We start from the raw sequence: 10,098 nt of genomic DNA on the forward strand, positions 1-10,098 counted from the left end.
AGCCTTTTAAGTAGATTAAGGCTTTATAAGTAGATTCCTAGGCTGCTCTCCCAGGCTCAATCTGGAACCTTTACCAAAAACCTGGTGAGCGTCATGGCAACAAGTAAACCTTCACTGACGCATGGGTGGTCCCTATGCATGAGGGATATTGACCAGGAATCAAATCCACATCTGCATGGAAAGGCAAACCATCAATTAACTACTAAGTCAATCTGGTTGCTACCACAAAACATAAAATGCATCAGACATTGTAAAGGTTAAGTATTTTGTAAAGTTTTATATCTGAATTAAGTATATGCCTCTGCAGACTCTTACCTTTCTGAAAAATAGTGGGGGAGGTTTCCAGCCTGCATCGCAGTTGACATTTGGTCACCGTAGATAGAGTATTGGGTGCAGTAATGTGGACGTTAGCAGCACAGCACCATCTGTGCTGATAGAATCCCATACACATCAGTAGCCCACCCAGATGTGTATCTTGGAAAAGTTAGGGCCAAATGCCAGGTAAGGAAGTAAGATCAAAAGGCTCTCACCTAGAACAGATGTGAGTGAGAAGGGCAGGTGAGCTTCAGGCTCTTCAACCTTTGCTTTCAACTATGTTTTGCAATTGTTAATAAAATTTTATTAAGAAGAAAAGCTTGAAAACCCACTGGCCTATAAAGGATGTCTGGAGAAGAATAGTGAAATCTTCCCAGCACACACTTTTGTATTCTTTTGGAGTTGCTTTAATACCCAGGGCAAAACAGTACAACACTCTGAGAAGGGTGGGATCTGGTCAATCAGTAACAGTTTTCCAGATGAATTCCGTTCCCATGTTACCCTCTTGACCAAGTTGAGTATGTTGGAGTAGCACATTCAGCAGAAATACAAACTATATGGTGGGATTTAGAGATGACAGATACGCTCTTGGACAAGTTACCCTTCCTGAGCTTCGTTTTCTTCATCTGTAAAGTCGGCCTGGGAATGGAACCTGCCCTCATGGGATTGTTGGGAATTACAGGCGAATGAATGCCAGTGTATGATACTTAGTACGGTCACTGGCACAGGTTAAAATGTCTAATTGTTGTCAGTTACGACTGAACTGAACAGGCCATTGCCTGGGCTCCTTTCTTCTCGGTAGGTGCTATCAAGTCAACTTCAGCTCACAGTAACCCACCAACAACAGATCAGCACCTGGCCCTTCCTGCGTCCTCCTCATCGTATCGGATGTACTTGAATCCATTGTTAGGGTCACATGTCAGTTCATCTTGTGAAGGATCTTCCTCTCTTTCCCTGACCCTCCACCTTTCCCAATATGATGTCTTTTTCCAAGAACTGGCCCATCCTCACAACACGCCCAAAGTCTGTGAGACCAGCTTTCACCATCCTTGCCTCTAAGGAGCATCCTGGTTACACTTCCTCCAAGACAGGTCTTTGGGCAGTCCTCAGAATATTCAGTAACCTTGTTCAGCACCACACTTTGAAGGCATCAGTTCTTTGGCCATCCTTAGTCATTGTTCATCTTTCAGACACAGCAGACAGGAAGCAGTTGACAAAACCATGGTTTGGATCAGGTAAACTTGAAACTGACTTTGAGCTGACTTTGAACTGGCGTCTTTGCTCACTAGCACTATGGCTCGGTCCTTGATGGGACATTTTCCCAATACAACATGTCTCTTCATTTCTTGATTGATGTTGCCATAGATGTTGATTGTGGATCCAAGTAAAATGAAGTCACAGACAACTTCAGTCTTGTCTCCATCTATGATGATGTTGCTTATTGGTCCATTGGTGAGGATTTTTATTTTCTTGATATTAAGGTATAATCCGTATTGAAGGCATTGATCTGCAACAGATGTTTTAAGTTGTCTTCACTTTCTGCAAGCAAGGTTGTTTCATCTCCCTAATGCAGTTAATGAGCCTTCTTCTAATCCTGATGCCACATTCTTCTTTATATACTTTAACTTCTAAAATTAACAGCCCCTGGATTAGTGGGGGAACCTCTTCTGACTGGGAGGCAGCCATTCCCTGGTCATCATTTCCAGCCAGGCCCACTAGCTTAGGCTCCTCTGAGGCCAGCAGAAACTCTGCTCCAGGCTGAGTGTTCCACCCGCTGACACACTCCAGACCAGAAGAGGTGTTACCCGTGACTTGGCTCATAGCTTGGAGCACCAGTCACCACTCAGAAGAGCAGAAACTAACCCATCTGGGCACCCTTCCAGTCATCTACTGGGCTGGCAGATATACTGTCCCAGACTAGAGAGTTTGTTCTCTGTTTCCCATATCATGCATGTTTGTTTTAGGATATTTGTATGCTAACTTGTTTTATAGTTTTCTCTTATGTGGACAATACTTATATGTTTGTTTGCTGTATTGAGGAGTTGGATGCCTTGTATGTTTCTGCTTATCTTACAGTTTGTATATGTGTGCTTGTTTATAGTTTCTTCTTGTGCGTACAACAATTGTCTGTCAGTTTGCTGTGCTGGGGTCACTTGCAGGACGTGCCGTGATGCTGCAAGTTGTGGCACCAGTATTTAAAACACCAGGTGGGTCACCATGGTGCCCAGGTTTCATTAGAGCTTTCTGCTCCTCTACAATTGTATTCTGAGTGCTTGGAGGAACAAGTAGGGGAGCTCCAGTGACCTCGTTAGAAAAGAACGGTGCTGACAATCCACAGGCGTGTGGTTTGAATTCACCAGTTACTCTGTGGAAGAAAGATGGGAAGTCTCCGCCTATACCTGCAGCCTCTGAAAACCTGCTGGAGGGTCAGCTGTGAGTCAGTTCTGAATCATTGGCAATGAGTTTGAAAGTTTTGGAGGGTTTTTTCCCCAGTCCAGCCTGAAGACCTCATGTTCCAGCACCTCCTCCGACAGTGTTCCACTGCTATTCGTAGGGTTCCCACTGCCCGGTCTTTTTTGAATTCAGTTGCCAATTCTTTCCTAAGTAAAACAGCTGAACAGAACATTTCAAAACAACAACTTAAGGCAAATTATTTTAATGAAATGTGTAAGGACTGGAGTTAGAGAACCAAAAAAAAAAAAAATGGAAGAGTATGCTCAGCATTTCTCTAGCTAAAAGAATTGAAGAAAAATTCAAGACTCATGTTGCAATATTGAAAGATTCCATAGGCAAAATAGTGTATAAAGAAAAGGTAAAAATAAGGCAGAAGGAATCCACAATCACTAAAAAAAAAAAAAAACTGGTCAATGCATATGACCATCAAGAATCAATAATATTGGAAAAACAACAACAAAAAGAATAATATTGAAGGAAGATGTCCAGTAGATACTGAAAATATTGGTGAAAAACAAGGTTCAAGGAATTTACAGGGTTCCAGTCATACCAACTGAGATGTTCCAGGAAATAGATGCAACACTGGAAATATTTGCTTGTCTAGGCCAAGAAATTTGAAAGATAAACACCTGGCCAACCAACTCTATTTGTGCCCAATCCAAAGAACAGATATTAAACAGTATCATTCATATCACATACAAATATAAATTTTTTGAAGATAATTTGAAAATGGAGCAGTACACTGGCAGATGACTGCAAGAATTCAAGCCAGATTCAGAAAGGAACATGGAACAAGGGTTGGCATTACTGATGTCAGCTAGATCATTTTATTACTTAAGCAAAGACATTCAACTATGTAGACCATAACAAATTATGGACAAAGCTGTGAAGAATGAGAATTACAAAACAGTGTGCTCATGTGGAACTTGTACATGGACCAAGAGGCAGTTTTTTAAATGGCACAAGGATATATGTTGTATGCTATTGCATTAGAACCAACCCACAGCTGACCTTCCAGCAGGTTTTCAGTGACTAGAAATCCCACAGGAGGAGATTCTTCATCTTCTCCTACATATCAGCTAGTGGATATGAACTGCATATGTTTGGGGTCACAGCACAGTTCCTTACCACTAAGCCACCAGACCGCCTACTCTTTACCAGGGGATATACCTTGGTTTAAAATCAAGAAAGATGTGCTTCAGGACTATGTAATTTTACCAAACTTATTTAGACTGTATGGCTGAGCAAATATTGTAAGAAATGATGCTATGTGAAAAAGAATATAGCATCAGAATTGCAGGAAGATTCATAAACAACCTGCAGTGTGCAGTTGAGACACTTTACTTGCTGAAAGTGAAGACAACATGAAGCACTTACTAGTGAAGATCCAAAACTACAGCCTTCAGTATAGGTAACATCTAAAAGTATGTTGTTGTTGTTGTTGTTGTTGTTGTTGTTGTTGTTGTTATGTGCCATCGAGTCACTTGTGACTCATAGTGACCAACCTCGCCGTCCCAAACACACTCATGCCCACCACTCCACTCACAGAATCAATCCATCTCATCGAGGGTCTTCCTCTCCTGCGCCGTCCCTCCACTCTCCCAAACATGATGTTCCTCTCCAAGGACCAGTCCCTCCTTGCAACATGCCCAAAGTATGTCAGACGATGCTTCAGAATCCTTGACTCCAAGGAGGAGTCCGGCTTCCCCCTCTCCAGGACAAACCTGTTTGTTCTCCTAGCAGTCAATGGTATATTCAACACTCTTCTCCAGCACCACAGCTCAAAGGCATCAATTCTCTATCATCCCTAGTCACTGTCCAACTCTCCGATGTATAGCACATAATTGTAAAGACTATAGTCCAGATAAGGCACACCTTAGTCTCCAGCCTGACATCGTTGCTCTTCAGTACTCTTGAGAGGTCCCTCACAGCTGACTTTCCCAATGCAATTCATGTCTTGACTTCCTGGCTTCTGGTACCAAGAGTGTTGACTGCGGAATCAAGTAAACTAAAACTGTTAACTATCTCAGTCTCAAAGTATAGTAAACAAAAATACAACTAGACAAATGAACAACATCATAAACAGAAAAGACTGAGTTATCAAGGCTTTCCTTTTACCAGGAACTTAATCAACTTACTTGATTACCACAGTCAAAACCCATGGAAACTAGTCAATAAATTTAAATAATATATGCAAGCATTGGTTTATCCCTGTTAAGAACAAAGAAGAGGGAAAGCAATAATGTACAGAAACAATTAGTCCAAAGATTTACTGGACCACACAAACCTCAATCTTCATGACTGAGACCAGATGGAGGAGGAGGGAATGTGAAACAATACTCAGGAAATATTTTAAAAATCAAGGCTTCCTGATCTAATAGGGACTGGTGGAATGCCAATACTATGGCCTTTTGAACACCCTTCAAACAGAACAAAACTCACTCCCGTGGCTCAACTTCCAGTCGAACAATGGGCCTGTAAGTGAACAATAACAATAACCAATTATCAAAAGTCAAAACAGACCATTGGCCCAAGGACGAAGCCCTGAAGACAGAATGGAAATTGAAAGTACAGGAAGGATATAGAGAAAGAATGATTACATTGTAAATATTGTAACTAATATTTTTAAGTAAAATGTGTGTGAATTGTTAAATGGAAAACCAGTTTGCTTTGTAGATCTTCATTCAAGCCACAATAAAAAATAAATGTAAAAAAGAAATCAAATAATTGGGCAAATATGCTACAAAGGAATAATTTAAGTATTAAAGAGTAAATATACCACTTTGAGGACTAAGGTGAGTGTTCCAACCCTCGAAATGACTTCCAAAGTATTTGCAATTTCCTCATATGCACGGGGAAGCTGGACGGTCAATGAAGACCTTAGAAATGACACCTTCAATTTGTGGTATTGGCAAAAAATACTGACTATACAAGGACTGCTCCAAGAACAAATTCTGTCTAAGACGAAGCCAGAATACTCCTTGTAAGTGAGGATGGCAAGACTCTGTCTCCAGTATATTGCACATGTTGTCAGTAGGGTCCACTCCTTGAAGGAGGACATCAGGCTTGTCTGAGAATAAAGAGGAAGACCTGCAGTGAGCTGGATTGGCACAGTGGCTCAGACAGAGCCAGCGTGTGCAGGTGGTCTGGGACCAGGCAGTGGGGTTTTTTCTTTATGCCTGCAGTAACTATAATTTTAACCAGTTCAAAGCTGCCTAACAACACCCTTTACCTTATCCCAGGACCACACTGTAATGACTGCTTTTATAGTAAAGTTTTCTATACTTAGAATACTTTTTTTTTAAAGCCACTCAAATTCAGCAGTGGGGGGTTGTATACCAACTTTAGTTGCACTAATGTTAATAGTTTCTGATAACCCACTACCATCGGACCAGCCTTAAAATACTTTTATAGTCAATCTCAGGTCATGTAACTTCCAATCCTTTCCTTACTCAAGGTTACATCAGATTTTTTTTTAATTTATTTTATTTCATTATTTTTTGTGTGTACTGTCAAATCAGATCTGACTGGTACAGGAGGAGATTGTTCCTCCTTCTCCAGCAGAGCATCTGGTGGATTTGAACTGTGCACCTCTGAGACTGTAGTTGCAGCTTCTTGCCACTAGGCCACCAGAGCTCGCCACATCAGATATTTTTGATCCTTTACAATTTCATATGGATTTTAGCTTGTCAATGTCAAGAAAAACGCCTGTTGTGGTTTCAGTTGGGAGTGCATTGAATCTACTTCTCAATGTGAACAGAACTGGTTATTTTTACAATATTGAGTCTTGTAATCCATAAGCATGTTATAGTCTTCAAGGTAGAACTCCTTATTGTATTTATATTTATTCCCAAATATTACATTTTTATACTAGTCTAAGTGGATATTTTTAAAATTACAAAGTATCCCCTGATGCTATCTAAGAATCTAATTTTGGTGTGGATCTTGTACCCTGCACCACTAAATTGCAAGAGCAGTTGTTTCCTTTGAATTTTACCTATAAATAACCACATTGTCTGTAAATAAGAAATTTGCTTCTTCTTTCCTGATCCTTATGGCTTTCTACTTACTGCACTGCCTGGAACCCCCTTCGTGATGTTGAACAGAAGTGGTAAGAGTGAACATCCTTGCCTTGTACCTCACCTTAGGGGCGATGTGTTCAGCATTTTAACCACTAAGTGCAATAGAAGGTGTTCTTCTGGTGTGCTCCATAAGGAGTTGTGCTACTAACCCAAAAGTCATGCCTCTCTGGTGGTTCGAATCCACCAGAGCAACTCCACAAGAAAGAGAGAGAATCTCTTCCCATGCTCTTGACAGCCTTGGGAACCCAATGAAACATTAGCTGTGAGTTGATGGTGACTTGGCAGGGTTTTTCTTAAATGTGATAGCCATATTGTTTTCTTATCCATAAATGCCCTTTATTTGGTTGAAAAGGCTCCTTTCTATTCCTAATCTTGACTTTTTTTAATTTTCATTTTTCTAATTGTTGAAATATATACAACAAAACATTAACCAGTTCATTAATTTCTACTCTTCAAATTGCCAACTATTCTTCCTCTTTTTTAAATTGTGATTCTCCTTTAATTTAGAAATATAACAGTTTATATACTGTATGAATTTTTAAAGGTGAGAATAATTTCTGGATTATATCAGTAGATTCTCTGTCATCAAACCATTCTTGCAACCCTGATTGTTATTGTTGTTATGTGCCATAGAGTTGCTTGTGACTCAAAACGACCCTATGTACAAGAGCCCTAAACCCTGCTCTGTCCTGTACCAACCTCACTGTCTCTGACTCACCTGCTCCAACTACCCCAATCCATCTCATCGAGGATCTTCCTCTCTTGCACCGTCCCTCTTCTCTCCCAAACATGATGTTCCTCTCCAAGGACCAGTCCCTCCTTGCAACATGCCCAAAGTATGTCAGACGAAACTTCAGAATCCTTGACTCCAAGGAGCATTCTGTCTTCACCTTCTCCAGGACAAACCTGTTTGTTCTCCTAGCAGTCCATGGTATATTCAATACTCTTCTCCAGCAGCACAGCTCAAAAGCATCAATTCTCTTTCCATCATCCCTAGTCACTGTCCAGCTCTCTGATGCATAGCACACAATTGCAAAGACTATGGCCTGGACCAGGTGCACTTAAGTCTCCAGACTGACGTCTTTGCTCTTCAGTACTCTGGAGAGGTCCCTAACATCTGACTTTCCTAATGCGATTCGTCTCTTGATTTCCTGGCTGCTGTTACCAAGAGTGTTGACTGTGGAGCCAAGTAAACTAAAACTGTTAACTATCTCAGACTCTTCACCATCCATACTGATGCTGCCAATTGGCTCAGTGGTGAGAATCTTTGTTTTCTTGATGTTGAGCTTCAATGCGTATTGAAGGCTGCAGACCTTGACCTTCTACAGCAAGTGCTTTAGGTCCTCCTCAGTTGCAGCAAGCAGGGTTGTGTCATCTGCATAATGCAGGTTTTTGATGAATCTTCCTCCAATCCTGATGCCACATTCCTCTTCGTATAGCCCAGCATCCCAGATGATCTGTTCTGCATACAGATTGAAAAGATATGGAGACAGAATACATCCCTGGCGGACACCCTTCCTGATTTTGAACCGTGCACTGTCTCCTTACTCTGTTCTGATGACTCCCTCTTGGTTCAAGAATAGGTTTCACATAAGCACAATCAAATGTTCTGGGATTCCCATTCTTCTCAGAGTCAGCCACAGCTTGTTGTGATCCACACAGTCAAAAGCCTTTGCATAGTCAATGAAACACAGACATTTCTCTGGTACTTTCTGCTTTCTGCCAAGACCCATCTAACCTTAGCTATTATATCCCTAGTATCATGGCCTCTTCTAAACCCAGCCTGCACATCTGGCACTTCTCTGCTGACAAGTTGTTCCAGTTGTTTTTGGATAACTTTCAACGGAATCTTGCTTGCATGTGCTTGCAAATGGTATTGTTCAATAATTTCCGCACTCAGGTTGTCTTTCTTTGGAATGGGAACAAATATCAATCTCTTCCAGTCAGTTGGCCAGCTGGCTGTCCTACAGATTTCTTGGCACAACTTAGTGAGCACATCCAGGACAGTGTCTGTTTGTTGAAATATGTCAGTTGGTATGCCATCAACTCCTTCCATCCATCTTCTTTTAAAGCTTCTTGGATCATTTCACATTCTGCACAAAGCATCCTTAAATATTGCCACTTGTGGCTTGAATTTGTTTTTCAAAAATGCTGATAATTTTAAAAAGCTGCTCAGTTTTGCTTTGCTAGGCAACAATTTGTTTACAATTTTTGTTTTGAGTAGTACTGAGCTTATGTTCTTGAGAGTTATATAGAGTCAAAATAATTAAAACCATTCCTTTTGTAACTTAAAAGAATTAATTCTTGGGGGGAAAATTAGAATTTGTTTGAAATAACTTCCAAACTTGGAAAATTTCTTTGAGATAACTCTTTGACAGTTTTTGTTTCTATGCAACTGGCTCAAATTATTTTTATTTATTTTTTTATTGAGATTTTAATGAAAGGTTATAGAGAACTTGGATTTCCATTCATTCATTGTTGCACATTTTCCTCCCTGTCCTCTCTCCCACCCCCCGTTCACTTTTTTCTTTGGAAAAAAAATTCTTTCATTGTTATACAGACACACACATGCACCCAGTCCACTTTACTATGAAGCTTTTATTCTGGACTCTTGTCATGGCAATAATACCTAATCATATATCCCTTTTATACAGTTCTCTCCCTCATCTGTTTCAGTGCCATGTACATTATTTATTTCCTCTTTTCTTAGTTCCCCAAGCCCCATGTCAGTCCTTTTTTATAAAAGTGGCATTATGCAGTATTTGTCTTTTTGTGACTGAGATATTTTACTCAGTATAATGTCCTCCATGGTCATCCATTTTGTACAATATTTCATGAGTTCTTTCTTTTTCAGTGCTTCATAGTATTCCATTGTATGAATATACCAGAGCTTCTTTATCCATTCATTTGTTGAGGGGCACTTAAGGTGTTTCCAACTCTTTGCTATTGTGAACAAAGCAGCAATAAACATGGGGTGCATATATCTGCTTGGGTAGCAGTTATGGTTTCTTTGGGGTATATTCCCAGTAGTGGAATTGCTGGGTCAAATGGTATTTCTATTTTCAACTTTTTGAGAAAGCGCCATACAGCCTTCCATAGTGGTTGCACCATTTTACACTCCCAGCAATAGTGAATAAGGGTTCTAGCTTCTCCACAACCTCGCCAGTATTTGTTGTTTGCTGCTCTGTTGGATTTTGCTATTCTTACTGGGGTGAGATATCTCATGGTTGTTTTGATCCTCCTCCTC

The 10,098-nt window shown here is 40.5% G+C and overlaps 1 pseudogene; it reads left to right on the forward strand.

Annotated features, from left to right (window-relative positions):
- Positions 1 to 494: 494 nt before the first annotated feature.
- Positions 495 to 10,098, forward strand: part of LOC102872162 — a 21,338-nt pseudogene continuing 11,734 nt past the window's right edge.

This window comes from Elephantulus edwardii, unplaced genomic scaffold, assembly GCF_000299155.1.
Source record: "Elephantulus edwardii isolate Elephantulus edwardi_28Jun2011 unplaced genomic scaffold, EleEdw1.0 scaffold00066, whole genome shotgun sequence".
Classification (NCBI taxonomy): domain Eukaryota; kingdom Metazoa; phylum Chordata; class Mammalia; order Macroscelidea; family Macroscelididae; genus Elephantulus; species Elephantulus edwardii.